The 24502-nt window shown below is 41.2% G+C and overlaps 1 protein-coding gene across 2 annotated transcripts in view; it reads left to right on the top strand.

Moving 5' to 3' along the window:
- LOC116842314 overlaps nucleotides 1-24502 on the top strand; it is a 187908-nt gene that overhangs the window by 153133 nt on the left and 10273 nt on the right. The window lies entirely within an intron of this gene.

Below are 24502 nucleotides of genomic sequence, written 5' to 3'. Positions count from 1 at the left end.
GTGTGTGTGTGTGTGTGTGTGTGTGTGTGATCAGGATTTAATTAGAAAACTTTCATCTGACTTTGAATTTAAATTTGAATATTTCACTTGAGAGAAATTTCAAGTTCAACGACTATTAATGTAGGCTTATGTAGGCTTATTTCCTGGATATGAGTAATGATAATTGTCAATAGTCTATCTTCTGTCAATCAGTATGCGAATCATTACTGGTCTCAAAAAGCCCAAAATGAGCAAGGTTCTTTGTCTCGCGAAACGACTTATTATCTCCGTAGAAATGTGAGGAAATAAGGACATACTTTTCTAGTTCATGTATTCCGCTGAGCTTCGATTTTTATACACTTGCACGTGCACACGACAGACACGTGGCCGCGGCAAGCTCTCCTAGGTGAGCCAGAGCGAAGTTTTAAATGCGCAAGCTGGCTCGTAATAACCATTGAGTACATTTCTCAATGCTCGATAAAACACCGAGTTTCCATTAGACTTATGCAACATACGAATCGCGAGATTATATCGTCCACATAACGTGCAACGAAAGGCACTCAAGCGCAACTCGCGCACTCCCGAGAATGCGCGGTAAACTATATTAATAACGATTCTACATTAATAACGAGCAATTTCCGTTTTCGGATTTATTTAATTGAAGCTCCGGGATTTCTGAAACCTGCGTCATGAACTTGTCACTGTACTGCGCGTAGTTTATCGCGGCGTTCGATTCGCGAAAATAAAGGGGAAGCGCGCGCTATCGATGGTCCCGCGCGTCGCATTGGAGCAATTAAATAATGAGAGAGTGTCTATTAAAGTCGATTAAAACTTCCAACTTCTTTATGATCCGTTCAGACGAGATCAGTTTTTCTCAGAGGTTCTTAATTGAATTGTTCCGTTTGGAAAGTTCACGGCGATATAAACTTGTTCGCCCTTTAATTTCATAATTCCTAAGTGTTATTCGCGCAATTATTCCTGCGGGTCTTCACTGTAATAGCTATCGATTGATGAAGCGCGCCCTCTCTCTCTCTTTCTCTTCCCATCTTCTCTCAGTCTCTCTTAAGCACGCAGTGTGTTCCCACGAGAACATAACATATAACACTTACACACGGCGCGCTTAATATTGAATGTCACGTGTCGGCGATTCAATTAGTAATTGCCGCGGTCACTTCGCTGCAGCGAGGGAAATAAATAATGCACAGCTCCTGTTAACTTGCAGCCATCCGTCCCCGCGAGTTTCAGAAGCATCAGACATAATTTAACACACCGCGGAAGCCTAATGTCTTCGATTAAGTTTCGCGCCGGCTTTACAACTTGCCGCCATACGGAAGTGGAGGGAGAAGTTCGCGCGTGCTTTAAATGAGCAATCCGAACTTTCGCCATAGTCGATAACACACTTACGAGTGAACGACCCACGGCCAACGGAGACCGAGTGGAGTGGGTTATAAATAAATGCCGCGTGCATGTGTGTGTCTACCTCTGCGGATCGATTATCATGCTAAAGCGACTTGAATGCCGGGTCCTGTCGTTAACGATAATGCTGAGCGAGGTGCGCACACTTGAGTCCATTTTTGAAAATACACATTTGGAAACTCGAAAATTATTTAAAAAACTTTAAAAAATTGTCGAGGGAGCAGAGAAACGTGCTCCCAATATGCGCTCTAGAGACTAGTACTATACGACATAAGTAACCTGACTGGTTCTCGCATATGTGCAGGATAGGTCACAGTGCGTATGCGCGAATAAGCGGCTTTCCAACCAACGCTACGTTGGTCCCAACCTTCGGGGCGCGACTTTTGGATATTGGAAAATTATTTTGAATCTACGAAATTACACATACACACAAACAGCGCGGTGGTGAAATATTAAAAAATTCGGCACAGGCCCGAATCGCGCGTCTTTTTCTCACCCTTTCTCTCTTCCTTTTTCTCTCTCTGTTTCCGTCTCTTTTGCTTTCGTGCGATCGATACGGCCGCGCGCGCGAGTTATCATCGCCTGTCTATACACCGTCCATTATCAGTCGCGCGCTTATACTCGCGTTATTTACAACAGCATACGTATGCGTAGCTGCGCATTCGCGGAAATGGACTATCTCGGTCCGCAATCGAGAACCCATCGAAATCGACTATCGATACGGTTTGATTGGCAGCGCGTCAGCGGTATATTTCTACTCCCGCGCGCGCGTGGGTATCGAATATCAGCCGCGCGTGAATTCTTCCGGATTTCGCGCGATCTAGAGGGTTCTCGTCGGATAAACGTTCAAACGATCCGGATTGTTTTCGTCCTCTAATATTTTTTACCGTAGCCACCATTTCATACGGACACTATGCGCGTTTGCTCGCGGGCTTCTTCTTCGTGCTCGAGTTGCCGCAACGCGATTCCTCGCCGCTAATTAGCTGCCTTTGTTCCGCGACTGCCTATTATCTACGCCGTCGATACACACACGTCGACCCGTATTATTACTGATTTCACCGGAACAGGGAATTTCTAATAGCATATAGTTTCTACCGGATCAGGTTCTGCGAGATGCACACACAGTTTCCGATGCGTTACGGAGCTATTGGGAAATCTAATTTCTTCCGTTAATCTACACGAGATAAAGATATTGGCTTCGGGTTTATTTCAGCTAGACCAGCCCAGCTCTAATCTGAAGGTCTGGCAACCCAAATAATAATAATTCTCTAGTTTACGTGAAGAAAATGTTGTAATATAAAATTGCAACTAAATTTTGTGATCTTAGACTACACAGATAAATTATGGCCGAAATTGATATTTATTCAAAAATGTTTGGTACGCTTGACTCTTTGTTACAAAATTACTGTAATTTTTTAAATATTTTTTATATCATCCAATAGATTCAAAAACTTACTATTTTATGCTTCGATATTAGAGTAGAGATTAGTTCATATGTTTTTATAAATAATACTACAAGATGAGATGTAATTTTAACGTAATTGTTACTGCAATATTTTTTCCGTATAGAATTCTCCGCAATACTGAATATTACTCAGTATTAAGCTTGTATTAATAATCGTTACTTAAAGTTTATTTTATATGAGATACTCAGATTTTTACTCAAAATTAGATCTAAGTTTTTTAGTTGAATTATATGATACATATAACATTATATCTACAGTCGCGATTCAACTAAAAAGCTCTTATTTAATTCTGAACTTAGATCTCTCTCTGAGTATCTCATTTAAAAAAAGTTTTAAGTAACGACTATTAATATGGGTTAGCGTTGGGTCGGATTTGAAATTTTGGTTGGACAATCGAAAGTCTGGCAATGCTAAGCTATTGATCTGAGTCATTATCAGAAATAGAATCGTACACACACACATATACGCGAAAATTATCGGGAGTTTGATAACGGCGTTATTCCGAATTAAAAAGCGGATGTTTATACAATAAGACTCTGCGATAACGGATGTTTATACAATAAGACTCTGCGATAACGTTAATATATGCGGCTAATTGCTCACGATAGCGTCAAAGTGCGCTCCGGAGACAAGCCGACCGCGAACTTCCGACCGTAATGACATCAGCTGCGCGAGGACGTCTCAAAAATCGGCGGTGACTTTGTGCTAATCGAATCCTTGCTCGTTAAGTCGGAAAATCGCATTAGCGTTAACTCAGTTCGACGCACGGCACAGCAGTGTGGTCGCTTACCGTCGCTTGCGGGCTTAAGGTCGACGCGCGCGTAAATAATGTAAAGACCAAGGAATCCAATGCGATCTCGAGTCGTAAATCCGTCGTAGTCGGTAATAGGGCGGGGAAGTTGACCGGAAGAACCCAGGATCTTTCCGAGGACGGACGCAACGCGCACAGGCGTCGACGCCGTAATACGCCACACATACTCACGTACAAAGTGTCTTACGCGAAGTGTCTCATATTTCGTGTACATGTGCACTGACAAGTAAAGCTACCCAAAAGGTATACTCCGATTTCTTTGTAATTTGGCATAAATGTAGAAGTACAAAAAATATTTAAGTCTAATTTTTTCATTTTGGTCCACTTTGAATTTTACGGCAAGTTTACAGCTTTTTAATGTTCTCACTCTTACCATCGACAAGTACAACAAAAATGCAAAAGAAATAAAATTTAATACAAGATATAGTTAAATAATTTTAATAAAATCGGCATAGCTGAGACATTCTAAATTTCTTTAGCCGAGATTCCAACCGAAATATTTCAAATCTGTGCTAAATTAGTTAAAAATGGTTCAAATCTCGGCTAAACCGAGAAATTATCTGTATAAATAATTTTTTTTTAACTTTTTACATGTTTTGTTTAAACATTTTATTATTTATACAAATAATTTTAATAAAATCGGCATAGCTGAGACATTCTAAATTTCTTTAGCCGAGATTCCAACCGAAATATTTCAAATCTGTGCTAAATTAGTTAAAAATGGTTCAAATCTCGGCTAAACCGAGAAATTATCTGTATAAATAATTTTTTTTTAACTTTTTACATGTTTTGTTTAAACATTTTATTATTTATACAAATAATTTTAATAAAATCGGTATAGCTGAGATACGAACCATTCTAAATTTCTTTAGCCGAGATTCCAACTGAAATATTTCAAATCTAAATTAATCAAAAATAATTCGAATTTCGGCTAAACCGAAAAATTATTTGTATAAATAATTTTTTCAGATTTTTACATATTTTGCTTTGAATGAACATTTTATTATTTATACAAATAATTTTACACATTTGACTTCATAATCAGAAAATCAAAAACGCGTATATCTTGTATTCAATTTTATTTCTTATGCATTTTTCTTGCACTTGATAATAGGAGTGAGAATAATGAAAAGCTATAAACTATCTGTGAAACTCAAAATGAACCAAAATGAAAAAATATGACCTAAATATTGATTGTACTTCTACATTTGTGCCAAATTAGAAAAAAATCGGTATATAACTTTTGGGTAGGTTTACTTGTGCGAAGAAAAGATGGTTGAATTAATGAGACTTTATTTGAACTAGCGAAATTTAGCGAACGTTTAGTCGATTGAACGAATTATATAGTTGCTGTAATAAATTAAATCTGTCGATTTAATGACTGTGATTTGATCAGCGATTATATCAAAGCAACTTATTGTTGCACTAACATGTAATTTGTTCAATAGAATATTTGTTTAACAGAACATTTGTTTAACAGAATATTTTTTTTAAAGGCAGGTGATCACAAAGCAGTCGGTCCAACTGCTTTTTTCTCAGCGTAAATTAGGTCGAATTAAACACAAAATTCCTCTACACTGAGAGAGAGAAAAAGATTTTAGAAAATTTATTTGTGAAATATAAAGTTTATTTCACAAAAACAAACAAGAAAATGTATTTCACGGAAATAAATCATATTTCTGAAAAATAAACTTTATATCCCGCAAGTAGATTTTAAAATATTTTCTCGCAATGTACCAATATGCGAACAGTCACGTAAAATTTTGAATTATTAATTTTAATATTAATATTAATAATAATAAAATAATATTAATAATAATATAATAATATATAATAATATATTATAATAATATAATAATATATTAATATTAATAATATAATAAATAAAGTTTGAGTTATCTCAATTGAAGAAGATTGGCGAGCACGTGCTGTGCGACAGATGAATTGTGCGCCGTCATATGTTAAATCATGATATGTGAAATCAGGTCAAACTGAACAAAAAAGTCTTCTACCATTTTGCAGATAATCACGTAGATTTTTATTAATTACAGAAGATTAATGCAATGTGATTCACACATTCGCTTATCCTTAATTAATAACCCTAAATTTTACGTAGTTCTTTGTAAAGTGGTAGAGAAACTTCGTGTTTAGTTTGACTTAATCTGCGTATACACGAAATTAGATGCTTTACGTCAGACACCCTCTAGGTACTGTAATATCGCGCAATCCGCATTGCGACCGCACGCTGCCCGCGTCTGCATTCCGATAGTTAACATCTGACCGCAAATTTTTAAACCGAATAATACTGAATAATTTGATATTTTAGGCTTTCGCGGTGTCCATGCATATTAGAATAATTGTCGAATTTGACTTAAACGTTCTTCCACATGGAGAAAGACGCGATTGCAACGCGATTGGATTGAAGTAATACGATAAGATAAACTTTCTCAGCATCGACAGCCGATTGCAGTGACGTCGTTTGATTTTAACTTCTTACTTGCAAAGTCGAATGTAGTCGCTCTTGTAATCTCTCAAAGGTGAAATCTCCCGACCACAAGTCGACCAGCCGTGCTTTTTCGCTGCGGCTTATCGATACGAGCTGAACTAAGAACAGGAGCTTTCAGGTTTCGCGGGAACGCCTCGCGTTTGACGCGTTAAACGCATCTTGGGAATAGTACCAAGGCAGCGTTTTTCTACCCCAACGCAATCGAGCCCGCAAAACGCTTTTGTCGCGCGCAAAATCGCGAGTTTAAGGCCCATTGCACATGCGAGCTGTACGAGAGAGCCCGTGGTAATCGGCCAATCGAGAGTGCGCGCGAGCTTATCGTACACATACGATCAGATAATAAAGAGAAGAGGGCTCTTTATTTCGTATTCCGTTCTCGTGACCTTATTCGAGATCAACGAGACGGCGAGAACCGCGCCGGACGAGGTTATTAATAATTGGGGCTTGATTAATCGAAATGATCGTCCTCTCTAGCGGCGCTCGCGCGATTATACGATTTATGATATCAAATGCGCGGCGCGCGTGCGTGTGTCCACGTATGCGCACACGTGTGTGTTAATTGAATTCATTTTGGGATGAAACGTTTTCCGCGGAAAGTCGTGTTTGCTAATACGAGAACACGTGTACCGGTATGTCGGCGAGTCAACGGCGAGAAATTGACTCGATCGACATTTGAACGATGACAGTCATCACGCCGGATCCGACTAGAAATTTATATCGTAGTGCTGATCAGATTGATTCCAATCAAGTGTCTGATTTGTATATAAGAGGTGATGCTGTCAGATCCTAATTATTAATAATTTTTATCAATAATAAGTTCTTGATCGCCACGCTGAATTAACATACGGAAAAAAGGTTTGGTTGAATTAATCAAATATCTGGTCAAACATGAACGATCCAGAAATTCCGATTGAAGTAACCCGAATTCTGTTTAAGCCAATCAACAATCTTGTTAACTTAAACAGAATTCGGGTTACTTCAATCGGAATTTCTGGATCACTCATATTCGACTCATATTCATATTTTTTCCGTGCAGAACTTAGCAGAACTCGATAACATCGCTTTATACAAATCAGATGACTAATTGGGATCAACCTGGATCAGGACTATGAGTTAAATCTCTATACACAGAGAAATATTGCGTTCAAATAAATGTTTTAACAATTTTATAAATTTATATATCTGCAAAAAAAAATCTATCATAAGTACACTATAAGCATCAAGTTTACTCAAAACACATTCTGGATTTTTCTAGATCTTTTTGCATGTCAGTCAGGAATATTAAATTGAGAAGCAAATATACGGATTGTTTGTTGCATAGAATTGAACTAACTTTTTTTTATGAAGTTTTATAATATTGTTGTCAAGAGAATAATTTCTTTCTTGAAGGAAATAAATTCTTATTAATATAATAATTATTAAGAATTTTAAAAATTTATAAAAATTCATTTACTTGAAAGAAAGAACCATTTTCTCTCGATAAGAATATTATAAAACTTTATCAAAGAAAAAATTGGCTTGACTCCATGTAGCAGGTAAACCTTTTTGCTTTGATTTAATGTTCTTATTATTATATAATAAGAATTTATTTCTTCTATAATAATAAGCAATAATTATTAGTAAATTATTAATAAATAATAATTTTTTTAGTACATAATAATGAGCTTGTCAAAAATGTGTAAGATATATATTTGTGAGGAGCGTCATTAAGAAAATATTTCTTGTGGAAGAGATAATCACTATTCAAGAAAGAAAAATTAAACCGTGTAATCGCCGTCTTAACAGAAAAATAATACTTTATCGTGCGCAATCGGGCACGAAGTGCTTCTGAATAAACATTGCCAGTCGCGTCGAATAAGCCATGATCGCGCTGTACCTCGACTCGAACAAAATAAGCCGAGATCGCGGATTTGCAGCTTATGTAACACGTAGTAAATAACGCGCGCGAGCTCTATTATTCGCAAGACATGCAACAAACGGATTATCTACGTGGAATTAACTGAAACTGTGCCCTGTGCACTTTCTCGCAGTCTTCCCGACGCCGACTTGCTCACGCGACGCGCTATTTTAATCCCATTTTTCGCGACCCCGCCCGTCGATCGTCCCGCAAAAATTTCACCCTCGTCCCCTTGGCTGTAATCGCGACGAGCATTGGCGTTGTGATTTGTTGGTCGATAAATCAGAACGTGGCGCGGGCGCAGAAATCGTTCGTTCCGCCTGATTGGACCCGCGTGCGGAATCGCTCGCCTCCGTTCCGCATCAAGCGCTTTTTCACGAGAAAGAAGGTCGCGATAGGGAACAACGCTAACCGACGGCAATGGATCTTAACGAGACCGTCGACCTTTACCTTCGTGTCGCGACAATGCTCCTTTTTCGCATTCAGTTGGGAAATCTAGCCGCCGCCTGTGTGCGGTGATTAATGCGGGCAAGGTGAGTCGCGAAACCACCATGGTCATTAGCGGTCGAGAAGAGACTTCCGCAAGTTTCATCTCTCTCTTTCCTCTCTCTCTCTCTCTCTCTCTCTCTCTCTCTCCCCCCTCCCCCTCTATCTTTCTCTCTCTCTCTCTCTGTTTTTTTCTGTCGTTATTTATTATTATCGATTATATGTCGGGGGTGGTCTGAGTGGATTGGACCGCGCGCAGACAAGCGAGTAATTTATAAAGCGGAGTGACAAGATGGATATTAAAATGCGCGAAAGGATATTTTATGAAGGAGAGAGCGCTGCGTGTGGCGGTCCGCAGGGATGTAGTCCTGAAGATTTTGAGCCGATTTTCCTACCGAGACGAATGCGTCGGATTTCGGACGACAAGTCGGCGATACATTCTTCGAACATTAAGCGCCGTAAATTCTCATCAAGATCCGGCCCGAAACTTCTATATTCAGTATCGCGTTAGCTGCCGCGGAAATTCTTATAAATGGGGTCTCGTGAAAACGTTGGTAAACGCGGGGCAGTCCGGTGAAGGTAACAAATGGCGCGCGAATAAATTATCCTGCGGGCAGGAGTTAATAAATAAGACATCGTAACACGTCCGTTCTCTCTCCAGAAAATGTACTTTGCCGCCGCGAGGGAAAATTGCGCGCGTACGCCGTTAAATTAGAAGTCGAACGTGTCGACTGTCGAGACTATGATCCGTTTTTGCGATTGCCTAATTGCGGGTTATATGTGCATGGAATTGCGTTTCCGGATACAATTCCTGCACGGAAGGAAACGTTAGGTTCGATCAGTCAAATTTCTGATGAAATACGAACGAGCCAGAGAATTCCGGCCGAAGTTACCAGAATTATGTTCGAATTGACCAGAAATCTTTGGTCTGTTCTTTTCAGCTGCACTGTTGAACTGGTACAATATGTTAAAGTGAGACAAGCATATATTTTCTCACTCTTATTGCACCAGTTCAGCAGTGCAGCTGAAAAGAACAGACCACTAGTTGGTAACTTTAGCCGAAATTTACGGTTCGTTGACATTTCACCAGAAATTTGGCGAAACCAACTTAACGTTTTGTCCGTGCAAGTTACCGGGATATCACTAAATCACTACGGATCACCGTCAACGCAGAGAGAGGAGGATCGTCAAGTCGAATAAAAATAGAGCCTGTCGAGCATGATCGCATAAACTCCGTCGGACGAAAACGCAATTTGCCGTGTCTTCCTGTACACTTTTATCATGGAAATTTGATGTGATAATAAATGAATACCGTGAAAAAAGGGAGAAAACGGAGGAAGAATAGCATATTGTTACGCGCAACGCCGGGTAGTGGTGACAATAAATTTAACCGGATACGCAACAGGATGCAAGATCTGGACGTGTTCTGGGCGCACCGAGCATCATCAATTTTATGACGCATAATTTATCGGCGGTGTACATTGTGTGCGTTAGCACGTGTCGCGTATTTGCCGTTTTATGTTGCACTTGATTTTAATACCGCTGTGTGCAGTAGTGCTAGTTAAAGTCCGGATCTGGACGTATAATTAATCGACCAATCATAATCGCGCGGCGCAACAACGATCGCAGATTAATGCATGGAACAATATATAATTTACCCAGACAGGCCTTCGTGATTATCAGGACGTGAAGCAATCGACAGTGGAAACTTGAAAATATTTTTTATTATATTTATGAAGGAATAATACACTAATGAATTTATCATTGAATTTATATCATACAATCATGTATATTCTTTTCTTATATTGATGCAGCAAAAAATTTACTAAAATTTATACGCAGGTTTTTACATGACACATTGTTCAGAGCAAATTTTGCATAATTCTTTTCGTACTTCTTAATCGACTTATTTCTATAATTTTCTATAGAAGCCGTTGTGTCTGATTTGAATGAAACAAATGCCATAATATTTCTTTTAATAAGGATTGCAAGATATTTTTTGTGACATCGAACATCTGGCTATCTGGATACACTTTCGTGGAAACACACCGTACTCGCGATCGACATTAACGCGATTGTTACACGGAAAAAAAACAGTAATTGATCTAATTATAGTTACTTTTAGTCCCAGCCATATTTTTTGTAAAAAAGTGATAGTAGTAACATGCATATAAGATTATTAACATGATGGTAGAGTTTAATTAAAAATTTTTCTTGACCATAATTTATAGTAATTATTTCTCTGAATGACTATAGTTACAAGCACCAAGCATATTTTCTCAGTGCAGTGACTTGTATGCAATTGATTCGTTATCGATATCGAGTATCACGAGTAACATCACGGGTCTGTATGAGCCCTGCGATGAAAATTCAGCGTGAACCGAGCCGCGGGAATAAAACGGTAAATAATTGTGTAGAATTTAATCACGAAATCAAAATGACCGCGCGCAAGTTGGGCCGCGCGTTTAATCGCAGAGACTCGGTCGCGCAATTCATTTCGGCCCAGCCGCGTAATGAAACTCACTCTCGCGCCCGGCGTCGCCATTAGTTTGGAACAAACGTTATTTTCGGACGGAGCGGCAACGCTTCTGATGCATTATGCATTATATCGTCGGTGTTAACGGCGCTCGCTGCCAATGAAAAATCCGTCTCATGCGGAAGAGTGTGTCGAGCCGCCCCCGCATACGTCGGGCGGAATTGGATTAAGCGATTCGAGGGAGTCACGCGAGAACGATTACACGACAATCGCCGATAAGAAAATTATTACGCTGACATGCGCTCTGTTCACCTGTTTTCCGATACACACACATACGCGCATAGATCTGACTACGCGCGCAGATTCCTATCCGACGGTCTTCCCGTCTCTCGACTTACGTGTTTGCCTTCGATCTTATTTTATTGAACGTAGGGGTTAGAACGCAGCTGTTCCTCGAACGTGAAAATTGATTTCTCCCGCAAGAGACGAGCGGGAGAACTCGCTCTCTCTAACGGGGAGATTCACCCTCTCGCCAATGCATGCTCGCGGAAACGGCAACTACGGAGAAGAGGCAGAATAAAAATAGAAATCGAGATGATTTATTGAGACGCCGTGGGGCGAGAAAGAGAGAGAGAAAAAAAAAAGCAGGACGGCTGCCACGGGCAAAATTGTCAATGAATGTTGCCGGGGTTTCGGCGAGCGAGACAGAAGAAACGCCGGCCGATGTTCCAAGTATGTAATTTGGTGGTGAGACGAAAATAACGGGGCCCCGCGTTACAGACCCACTTCACATACCCCGGGATTAATCGCGCCGCGTCGCGCATACCGATACGAAATCGGCGCAAACGCGGCCGCTCCGTGGTATCTGCATGCAAAATCTCAGAAGCTGTCAAATAGCGCGAATATGCCTTGCGCACACTCTTGACCCTCCCGCTCCCTCATTTAGATAGACGTGACTATTCTTTAAACGCGGAAGTCGATACGCGATAAGGTTGTCCGCCGTAAGGAAGATTAACGAGCAGCTTCAAGCCCTTATCACACTCCTCGATCGGGAAGTTAACTTAACGCTGCGTTTTATGTCCCGTTTAGTAACAGGTAGAACGCGGATAGGAAGTTTTGCCGCGCGTGCGAAATCCCGAAGGAACGGCCAGTCGCGCAAGAAATCTCCTTGTGCGCGCGTGTGAGCCGCGAACTCGTCGCGAAATCGGCACGACGTGGGAACGCATATAATAACGCGTCGCGCAATGCACTGCGCACGATGTAACAAAATGACGCAGATAATGGCGCTTAATTATGTCGAGGGTAATGTTTGCGGCCACCATCTCGATATGAAATTCAATCGAGCGGACGATACAACGGTTAATTAATGTTTGCGGCAGGTCGCAATTTTCTCTCGGCGGAACCGCTGCTATTTTTGCTGCGCGGCCGCTGTGGAACGGCAAAATTGCGAAAATTGTAGTGTCCGTCACACGGCACAGTGTTATAATTTCCAACGACGCGTTTCGCAGAGGGGATAAGTAATTAACTATTTACGTTATCCCATTAAAATCGCATCCCGCATTCGTTCCACTGGAATATTCCAGCATTTTCGTTTCGATGTCAATTCGCCATTTCGGAAACTGGAACAATCGCCGAATTTGTTACTTTATTCGTGCCGCTGCGCTTTGTGTGCCCTGAGTTGTGGGTCACGAAGCGGTTTGGATATATTTCGAGCACTGAAGTGCTTGCAGCACCTCAAGATGTCAAAATTGAGAGGCACTGCTGACGCGTTTGCATATGAATTGGTTACGACAGGAGTCGAAGTGACAGTACAGGTAAAAATAAATATAAGATAACGTGATGACGTGTTAATACGTGTTAATACATATACATATTATATATGCATATACATATACATGTTATACTGTCACTTTGTCATAACTCCTGTCATAACCAATTCATACGTAAATGCGTCAGCAATGCTTCTCAATTTTGACATCTTGAAACTTTACAACTTTAGGGCTCGAAATAATGCATCCAAACCGTTTTGTGACTCAATGTACGTTACTACTTCCCACATCTCTCTCTCTCTCTCTCTCTCTCTCTCTCTCTCTGCTCCTCTCCCTCCAACTCTCTATCCTTTCATTCCTTCATACCTCCATTCCTCCACATATCTTCATACCTATATATCTCCATTCCTCCATCCTTTCATCTTATAGAAACTCTGCAATTATTTTGGACGTGCGCTGCTATCACGTCCCGATATCGAAAGATCTATATTTCGACGCTGTTAAAAGCGTACTCGTGTTGGAATCGTTGGTGCACGTGGAATCGATCGTCAGATTATCGAAACGTCTTCTTGAGCGCACTTGAGACAACAAGCGCGATCTCGCGAGTACACCGTTTAGAACGTTGATTTAATCAAAGATGGTGTTCAAAACTGCAAAGATCCTACGTTATAATTACGTAGGATCGAGGCACTCGTGAAACACATGAGGGAATGACATTATCGCTGTCGGGGCTTCGTGTGAAAATTAGATTAATTCAGCGTTGTCACTGTCAGCTTGATCGAAATTTTCGATTCCTCTCTAAGCTAAATTTGTTCCTTAAAAGCCAGAAACTCTGTTTCCTTCGAAAGTGCCGTCGTCGGCGTTCATCGTCGCGTTAATTCAATCAGTCTTTTTCCCTCTGTGTGTAATACACACCTTCTCTCCGTACGTCGCGTTTAAGTTACCGTCGCTAATGACGCGCGCCACGTCAGCCGTGCGATTATGAGTGCAGGTACCCTCATGGCCGCTGCGCATAGCCTCGCCTGATCAAGACCTGACTGTACTACTGACGAGCGCGCGGAGGCGTCGTTATCGGGACAGATTTTATCTGGATTGCTACGCGATAAATATTTTCCACCGTGCACCGCGGCGCGTCGTTACACTAGCCGCTATTGACGACGCTATACTTGATATATTTTCTCTAATTAAGACTTAACTAGGTCGCTAACTGTCGTATCAAGTTGTTATTGCTGGTAACTGAGTGCGAAGCTGCACCGGAGAGAGCTGATAATTAATTTCAGGCTCTTCACGAGTATGTGCGCGATCCGTCTTATATGACACTTGACAATTAGAATTTACATTGTTTGGAGAAGACTACGAGAAAACCAGCTGACTCCGTGTTTGTTAAAATAATTACACGTGCTCGCATAACTCGCGCGTATGCTAAGTAAGAGAGAAGGCGGTACGTGTGCTCGATGGATACCGAATTAACGATAAACTTCGCCGCACAGTTTGTAATCTTATGTCAGCGATAACAATGGCATACAATATGAGTGCCGATCTCCGTTCTGCAGTTTACCGGAACCTGCGATCCAGCCGTATTATTATCGTACTACTCGCAGCGCGCGCCCGTAACAACGAGCAGCGCTGACTTAATTAGAGGCGGTGATTAAAACTGCATTTTCGCGTCCCTTATCATAATTACGCGATCGAGGCACACGTGAAATATATGGGGAAACGATGTTACCGTCGTCGAGAACATCGTCTAAGTGTGTATGTGTGTATCTGAAAATTAAACGAATTCAGCGGTGAAATGTTACGGGAACAAATATCAAGCGAAAGCTAAGAAGGCATGGCGAGCGCGACGAAACGAGGCATTAAATCACTCTACCGGGTGTGCGCAAGCACTTGGCAATTGTAGGAGGCGAAAATGACCAAGATGGAGTCTCGCTCTCAATCCCGGGCTACATTTCGAATTGTGTGCTCGCACTCCGGAATTCGTTTATTAGCGCTAATACAATCCTACGCGCTAGAAGATATTAACGGCGGAAACAAGTGGTGCACGAGCGTGTAACAACCAATGCATTAGAGCGCCAGGATAAACCTCCAGCGGTATGTCACTGTTACTAATTAATATTCGTTAATTATACACGCGACGCGGGAGCGGCCGAGCGAAAGGGCACACGCGATGCACGTAAATGCTTGTACGCAACGCTCGTAAATAATAATAATAATAAGTAGCAATAAAATAGTAGAAGTTACATTTCCTCGTAAGGACCGACTCGGTTGCAGAACTTTAGCTCATGTTAATAGTTGCGACTTGAAACTCGTCTCTAATGAGACACTCAGATTTGAATTCGAAATTAGATGAGAAGTCGGTCAAATTGCGATTAGACATAAAGGTCGCATATATCATGTAATTCAACTGAAAAACTTGAATCTTGAATAATAATCTGAGGTATAATAAATATTAAATTATATAGTATATAATAAATCCATGCTCAAAGATTTATTACAGACCTAGAGACTCGGAAAACACAGGAAAACTTAAACGGTAAGACGTAAGCATTAAGAAAATTGATCAATCAATGGTTCTTCGGTTGTAAGGAGAATCGTCGACTGTGATTGATCAATTTTCTTACTGCTTAAGTTTGTCTGTGTCGTCCAAGTGGTCACAATTTCGAGCCATAGGCTTAAGCTGAAATTACACGATTTCATGCCTTCTTATGTGCATGCTGATCGGCAGTTCAGCTCACTATATGAATTTCTTTCGTGTATTGCAACATTTATGCAGTGAGCTAAGCATGTCGACATACATATCAGAAGACATGAAATCGTGCATCGTGTATTTCTAACTTTACGTGATAATCGGTCAAGACAGGTGTCACAAAGTGACAATAAGTAGGTATTGACTTTTTCAGATCTGAGTGTTTCCCTAAAATCGCATGACATTATATTTGTAATCGCGATTTCACTGAGAAATTTACATCCAACTCTACTCTCTTAAAATGAATCAGTCAAACATCACTGAAAACAATGAATATACATTGATTTGCAGTATCAGATAGATAAGAATATAATAAATACTATCAAGTTTTTCTTGGATTCTCCATTGCAAATGTCTCGCATCTGTCACCTCAGCTTCTGTCATACCACTACGACATTGCGTCAACAGTCATCCGCAATTGTGAGCGCCTTGAGTGCTTCTAACTTTATTAGAAAAGATAAATTTAAACCGTCCCGTCCCGACTGTACATGGACAGCGAATTTATAATGCGATTTAACGCATTGCAAAGCTCACGCGAGTGCATCCGCGCTGTGTTCGCCACGAGTGTCGAATGTAATTGGCCCGAGGGACTCGAGTTTCATGCGACAAGTCCCAACTCGATATTCCGCCGCGAAGAAGTGACGTTCCTCGCGACGGGACCGTGACAGTACAACTGTGACAAGCGAAAGTTAGCCGCGTGTTTCGACGCGAGCGACTGCGGATTCACCGACCACCGAATCCACCGGTCGAATTTCGTCTCGCGCTCGCCGAAAACTTCCAATTGCCAACATTGTCTGATATTTCGTTTACACTCGAGTCCGCGTGTTCAATGCCTCTGCATTTCTTCCTCGGCGGGAAATTGAATTCTCTGAAAAAACTTGATAAACCGAAGTCCACCGGCGAAGTGAAAATGTAACGGTTATACCTACAAGGAGAAATTAATTAAATGTCTGTTTAATCTACGGAGTGTCTCGCGAAAAACATTTTTTTGTTCTGCAAAAGTGCCGACTGTTAGTTTTCGCACGGGATAAATCGTGTTTTTGTGAAACCATCTTGCGGTATATCATTCTGTCGGAGCTGTTTGTCAGCGCGTGCTCATGGCTCTCGTGTGTCTTCGCGGATGCGATTAGCGGGCACTAATTGACGGTAAAACTCGCGCATCCTTACTTCGTCTCATGCTCGATCTTGACACATTTGCCGTCGCACGTCATCGCGCTTCTCGTTAATTTCTTCGGTTGACACTGGCCCGGCGCGGGATAGTCTTATCAACCACGTCGTATTGCCTTTGCGAAGATTAGACTTGTATTAATAGACCTTACTTGAAACTTGTCTCGTGTGAAATACTTAGATTTAGAGTTAAATCCGAGCTTTTCACTTGGATTACATACTATATGTTACGTTGTATTTGCGATTGCGATTCCACTTGAAACTTGTGTCTAATCTCAAACATTTCCTCAGCGAAGATTCAGATCTGTATTAATAGTCGTTACTGGAAACTTGTCTCGCGTGAGATACTCAGATCTCTATTTACTCAGAACTAAATCTAAGTTTTTCCCTAGAATCGCATAACATTATATTTGTAATTGCAATTTCACTGAAAAACTCACATCCATCTCTACTCTCTTAAAATAAATCAGTCAGACATCATGAAAACAGTGAATATACACTGATTTGCAATTATAAGTATAGCACTGAAAGTGCTCAGTGTTATACTTATATCTGATAACAGAGACTATTCACTGATTTACTTTAAGAGAGTAATCTCAAGTATTTCTTTCGCGAAGATTTAGGTTAAGATTTAACAATCGTTACTTGAAATTTATTTCGCGTGAGATGTTCCAATCTGAATTTAGAGTTCGATCTAAGTTTTTCATTTAAATTATATGTTATACGTGACGTTATATTTACAATCGCGATTCCACTGAAAAACTCACGTCCGATTCTAGTCCCAAATATAAATACCTCGTTTGAAGCTAATTTCAAGTGATGACTATTAACCCTGATGATAATTTTCATTTTGTATACTGAACGTATGCGATCCAAAAGTTAATTTAAAATTTATTAAGTCATCATAAGTTTTAATCATTGTGTCCCATTTTGTTTTACTTTTAATGTGGTTTTCATACATATTCGTACATAATTTTGAGAGAGTTCCTGACAGTAAATTGAAGTAAAACTTATTTGAAGAACGCTTGACGTTACTGTCCGTGTTATTAAAGGCCTCACATAAGACGCAAATAATGCAATAATGTGATATTGAAGTTTTTCCGAGCGGGAAAATAGCCTTCCTTGTCACGGATCGGCCGGACGAACAACATCGGATCGTCAACGGGTTCTTGATTACTTTACAACCGAGTAGAATTCCCCGTTACATTTTCCCGCGAATTCCCTCTGACACTTTCGATCCAATATATCCCCGCGACAGTGAGAGGGAACGAATATTGAGTCATTAAATACTTTGTAATGCGGACGCACAGGCAGGTCGCCTGGCGTTATTCCCCGAGTGAGGCACAGTTTTCATCCCCATCGTAAGTTCTAAAGTAATGGAAACTTTAATGGAATTCAGCCCCATACCTTTGCCTTCCCGATAAAGTGACAAACGCGCGCCAACTCCCATGGGGGTTGCAAAGTCTTGCCGAATAAAAATAATTGAGAATTACGATCGCGCAACGATTCTACGATCGAGTATTCCACGGTGTGGAATTTCCTTTCTACCACGATAACGTGTCTCTCTCTCTCTCTCCATTTTTTATTCGTCCAACATTTCTAACGCAGTGATAGACAGAAACGAAATTCGAAATGCCGAACCCCTCAAAATGCGAATATTCGCTTACCTCGTATCGTGAAACAGCTCGACGTGTTTCTCATCGTTATCGGCTCCACTCTGCTCCGCTCTAGTCTGCTCTCTCTCTTTCTCTCTTGCGCGCGAGCTCTCCCTTCAGATTTTCCTCAACAACATCCCACGATTATCGCGTGACGAGTCGGCTTTCACGAGACGAAGGGCCGTCCCACTTGAAGCGTACTACCAAAGCATAGCATAGCGGATTTTCCACGGCGAAGCAGCGCGAAATAACTAGCCGAATCGTTTTTACCTCGCGACTGCTGCTGCGTTCAAGCCGCGCGATAAGTATCCCGCTGCAGATGGAGAGGTATTGGAGTCGAGCAACGACGACGTGACGGAGCGCATCGAGGTGACACTCGCTTCAGACCAGAGAACGCCGGCCAACTTGTCCGTTCAAAGCGACGACGTGAATTTAGCGTTTGTCGCCGGCAGCTTCCTCGCCAAAGGTGCGTGCTTGGATCGGGATCCAGGTCGTGATCCAGTGGAGTGGCCGCTCCGTTTCATCGCATATCAGCGGATCTCTCTCTCTCGACGTCAAGACGATATCCGAAGAGGGGGATTATTTCGCGCCGGATGGTGTTCTCCGCGGAAATCTGCCGGTATTAACCGTCGTCTTTCTCGCCTATCGTTCTCGTTCCTATTATTTTTCCGTATTCGACTCCCACGGGAGCAACGGGGTGCACAGAGTGAGCTGGAGGAGGAGAAGAAGAAGAATGTACAGGTCCCTCCCTGCGCACGAACGCGAATCTTCGCTCCGTTCTCCCGCGAGGATTGTTATTGCAAGTTCCTTAAAACGTGGGTAGATATCTCCACCGGGAATTTCGCAGCGGTATCGCGGAAAAACACAGTAACTTCACATGGGCAATTTGGCGCAACTATCTTGTCAAAATGCTCGGTATTGTTTCGTGCTCTTTGGAGTCTTGGGATTCCCCACTCTGCTCGCTCGTGGAATTAAATAATATCTGGTTCGCGAGCGGTCCAACTGCTCCAGGTACGCCGCTTGTACGTAGAATTCCCTTTTCTTTTATTTTCTTAAGGGATTAAATCTCGTTTAGTTTGAGATTTGCGTTATCTGACGTGGCGTTAGCGTCTGAAGGTTTAAGTCCGCGCGAGAGCGACATCGACTCGTAGAAACGTTCCGGTTTGCCTCTTATCTCCGGGATCTTCAATTTTCCCGCAATTTTTCTTCAATTTCCATCTCTCTCGCCCCCTGCTTTCCCCCTCTTTCTTGTCATTCTTCTATTTGCGCGGCTTGAGACGCGGCGCGATTTCATACAGCCGCTCGACTTCCCTTCGACCCGGCGCCAATTTCGAATTTAATCGGCACTCAATCGACCTCGATTATCGGCGCCCGGTTTCCCTCCTTGCGAAGTGTTCTCGATGCTTGGCTCGCAATGCTCGCAACGCGCGTTCCCTTATTGCCCTTAATGCGCGCGGTCACGGAGGTGCAGCCGTTTATTGCCCCAAACGCGCGTACTGCGGACGGCTGACCACGAGCGTCTTCCTCTACTTTGGCTGACTGTGCTCAACTTCTTCCACTTTCGTCTCAATTGACTGCCGAAAATCGCGGCTGCTGATCGCGCTCGATCGAAGCGCACGCGCACGCGCGCGCGCGCGCGCGAAAAGTTCCCCGCGATGTGAAGACTATCGCCGAGTTGAGCGCGATTTATTTGGCCAGCGAGACGAGAGAAGTGAGCGCTCCGATCGATCGACTCGAAGCGCGATACGCGAAGTTCGAGGGCCGGTCGAAACTCTTGACTCGCTTTCGGCTTGTACGGATTCGATCTCGCGGAGCTTTCGTGTCAAAGTTCGTCGACCGGTTACCGTGCGCGATCGACTGGCCACGATGAAACGAACGAACGAATGAACGAACGTACGAAGCGACGCACCTCACACGAATGCCACGCGCCGACTGAGCTTGACTGACGCCGCGCGGCTCCGAGTTTCACGCCGATTTCCGTCACGTGACGCGCTTCGCCAACGCGACGCGCGGCGTCACGGCGCGGCGCGCACGGCCCTCTCACCTGTCTTCAAGGACCCCCCGCAGGATCGATATATTTATCGTTGATATAAAGTATTGACAGGCCTCCGAGATGAGTATGTCGGATAAACTGCTAAGCTAGAGTGAGCGATTATATACTAGGGGGTGTGTCTGCTTAAAGCGTCGGAAATGACGACAATGTTACCCTGAAACGGATTTCACGAGCGGAGACGTTCTGCATGGATAGTTCTATAAATCCAGGGCATATATTTGTATACAGAAAAGAAAGATATGATGCACGTAAACAGAAATATTTAATTATGAGCGGAAATATTTTGTTGCATCGCCCTAGTTATCTTTGCGTGATGGCAATATATGTGGTAGATATAACTCTGTTATTTTGGTATATTAAATACAGCAATGTGGTCGCGCGTGATTTGATTGTAGCAGCCAGAAATCGATTGGAATAATATTTACCATACACGGAAAAAAAGTCTTTGGTTAGATTTACCAAATTTCTGGTGAAATATGAACGAGCCAGAAATTCTGGAATGTCTAATTCGTTCATATTTCACTAGAAATTTAGTTAATCCAATTAAATTTATTTTTATACATGAAAAGAGATTTTTTTTGTATACATGAAAAGAGATTTTTTTCACATAAATTCTCTTCAAATTTTATTATATTTTTAGTAGTCCAGAAATAGATTGACGATAAAGTCTGTCTTGCTAAGAGATACATTTTATTAAAAACATAATCAGTATTTTAATAGCACGTTTCAGCTAAAAAAATATAAATAGTATAAAATAATATAAAATAAAAATGAAAGAAATGATAATGAATTAAGTGAATATGTCATCCCATTCCCGATTATAAGATTGTATATATATATATATATATATATATATAACTTTTACTATAAAATTTTCTCCGTATACACTTTAGTTGGATCAACCAGATATCATCACTGCTGCAATGCCTATAATTCAGCAATTGCTCTGTGATTGCAACAACTACATACTCAGTCACTCCGTATTGTACTATCTAGTTGGCACAAGCAGATTTCTGTGTGAGCCAACGATACTGTTTTTTCCGATATTTGCATTGTCGAGCACCCATATACATTGCGCGCTCTAATGAAGGCAACGCGCTAATGACACGAATATTACGATGTCGATATCAGATGATTTATTAAGAATATAGTTGTCGTTTTATATGCGAATTTCACGGGACACAATAGATATATGCGTGTTTACGGCGATTGTTATTGTTCGCAAACAACAGAATTGATTGTGATCAAGTCACTTGAACCTTCGACGGATAATGGAGGCCCAACTGACAAATATCGGAAGCGTATCAGTCAGCTCACATGATTCTCGTGTGTTCCAATCGAATGTCAGAAATTAGCGACAATCGACATCACGCTGTGCCGGCCGCAAAGTCGCCGGCCACGTAGCCGTGGCGAATTAAGCGCGACGATCTTGAAAGTCGACTTCGTTTCTTAATTAAAAAGGCGCCTGAGTAAATGCGAGCCAGACGCTAATGATACGCTACAAGGTGTTCCGGTAAGTCTTCGTTACAGGGGATTCTTCTTTCACCAGCGAATCCAATATTGAGCCGTAGCTGGCTTTCAGCTTAATCCTGCCAAGTGAAGAGGGTATATCTCGAGTTCTGACGGTAAAGCACACCGGGAAACGAGAAGCGGGCTGGACTCTCAACTTTTAAATGAGACGCGACGACGGGCATTCTTCTGTGCATTGCGATCCCGGCGATCCTATTCACACCGTGATTATGAAACGTTAGATATATCTCTCTCTGATCCAGAGCTTTAGGAATGTAATACGCATATTTCCCGGAAATGCTCCGACTTTGGTCGGAAGCTCTCTCGGGATTCAAAAGTCAGGGTTTGAAAACCATTTCTCTTCATGAACTGTTCAGGTAATTTCTAACTTGCGATATTAGATGTTCTGGCATTAATTAAACTACTAATTACAAACTTCTACGCGCAGTAAAATATCATTCTACTGCTGAAAAAAGCGACTTTTACTCACTTTACTTTCCTTTTAAGTAACGCGCAAAAAGAAACTTTTATTAGATAAACCAATTTCTGATAAAATATAAACAATTCAAAAATTTACTTAAACATTTACTCAAATCTTTTATTTAACTTTACTTAAATTCTTTTATTTAACTTTTATTTAACAAATAATTACTCTCATTAAAAGTTTTCAAAAGCTCTCATAAAAAGATTTCAAGTAAATATTTTCTTATTTGAAAGATATTTTATATATTAACATAAGAGTAAATATGTTATTAGTTAGAATAAATATGATTATTAATAGTCACTGAATAAATACTTTTTATTTCTTACATATTTTTTCTCTCAGCGTAGTAAGCCAACTGTTTGTTTAAATTTAATATACTTGTACTTAATTTTAAATTTATTAGGATTCAGGATACACATTTTGAATCAATTTAATGTTTATGATAAAAAAATTTGTGATGGATTTGCGCATTTGGATATATAAATTTCTGAAATATTTAGAACAAGTAACACTAATATGAATATCATATGCATTTTCGTGCGCATAATAATATCGTTATTTCCTACACCGCTTGTAACAATCATTAGCTGCTTTCTTTCTGCACACGCATGTAAAAAATACAGTTGATAATATAAACGCATTTGGTTGCCTAAACGTTGGTTCATATAGAATCATTACAAAGTTCTACGCAGTTACAAGACACTCATGCGAGTTACTAAAGCTGAAGTTTCGAAATTCAAGGATTCACGATTCGGGTGTAACGGAGAGATTTACAACACCGCGCTACACGCCCGACAATTACCGCACAGAGCTCTGCTTTTATGAAGTTTCGCTAAAACACCGATAACTTTGCGCACTTAGTTCGCCGAGTCGTTTCTTTGTGAGTTCCTTATGCAGTATATTCTGCAGTATATCCTACAAAAAGCGCGACGAAAGAGAATGAGATTCCTCCTTCTCTTGGCCAGACTTTCGTTAATATCCAGCAGAAGTTACGAGACCCGGGATCAATCGTCTGAGGACGATGTGCGAATCCCTGACAAGACTCGCGTCGATCGCGACGAGACGCGGATTAAGTGAAATCCCGGCGCACGTGGATCGTTCGGATTCCGTAATATGATCGAGCACGCAATATAGAACCGGTTAAGGCCGGTTTCCACTTCGGAAGTGGACAATTCCGCCGACGTGTAGAACACATTCCGCTGTGATTCTCCGTCGTGATGGAACGGAATAATCCCGTGCAGAATACAGCGGCCACTAATTACTCCCATTAATAATTACACGCACGTGTTGGTCTCGCTTGCTTCGAAATCGTCAATGCGTAGACGGAGAGCCCCAAGAGAAGGAATCTCTCTTGCGCGTCTGCGATTAATCTACACGAGGAAAAAATTCCGACGATAAATAAAGATTCCGTTCGTTCGGCTAGGAATCAACTGCCTGTGCGATTCTCAAGCGTGATCGAGAATGTCTATCATGGCAGCAGATGGAAGTCGAGAACCTGCACGCGATACATACACGTGACTCAATGCGAAACCATCGTCTATTGCGTGCAGATCGTTACCTTTCATTTCCAAATCGAGCGACTGAACAGCTCCTGCGATTACTGGGCTGATCCTGTCGCAATTTCCTAACGGACATCTCCTAACGAGTTTTCGCCCAGCGAAGTAAGTTGCTGAACCGACCGGTTAGTTAGTCGAGTTTGGCTTTGCATTTGTATTAATCGTTCGTGAATAGCACCTGCCGCATAATGCCATTATTGTTACACTTTGATGTGACCGATCTGACAGCAGTTTCTATATGCAAGATGCAGATAGCGTGAAAATCAACGTCGTTACGTATTGCTTAGGTATTGCTTACGTATTACGTAGTTATATTCGAATACGTCTTTTTTAAGGACGTAGATTTTACTGAAAATGTTTACATTTTACATATACTATAAATTTTCTGTAAAATATCTTTCTAAAAGGACATTTCGAAATGCAACCTAAATAAACTATGTCTAATTATCAAACTTATTTAGGTATTAAACCATATATATATATATATATATATATATATATATATATATATATATATATATATATA

The sequence above is a fragment of the Odontomachus brunneus genome, unplaced genomic scaffold (assembly GCF_010583005.1).
Source record: "Odontomachus brunneus isolate Ranch 3 - 2012 unplaced genomic scaffold, Obru_v1 Obru_scaffold_024, whole genome shotgun sequence".
Classification (NCBI taxonomy): domain Eukaryota; kingdom Metazoa; phylum Arthropoda; class Insecta; order Hymenoptera; family Formicidae; genus Odontomachus; species Odontomachus brunneus.
The sequence above is the reverse complement of the archived record's forward strand: the minus strand, read 5'-3'. Positions and strand labels throughout refer to the sequence as shown.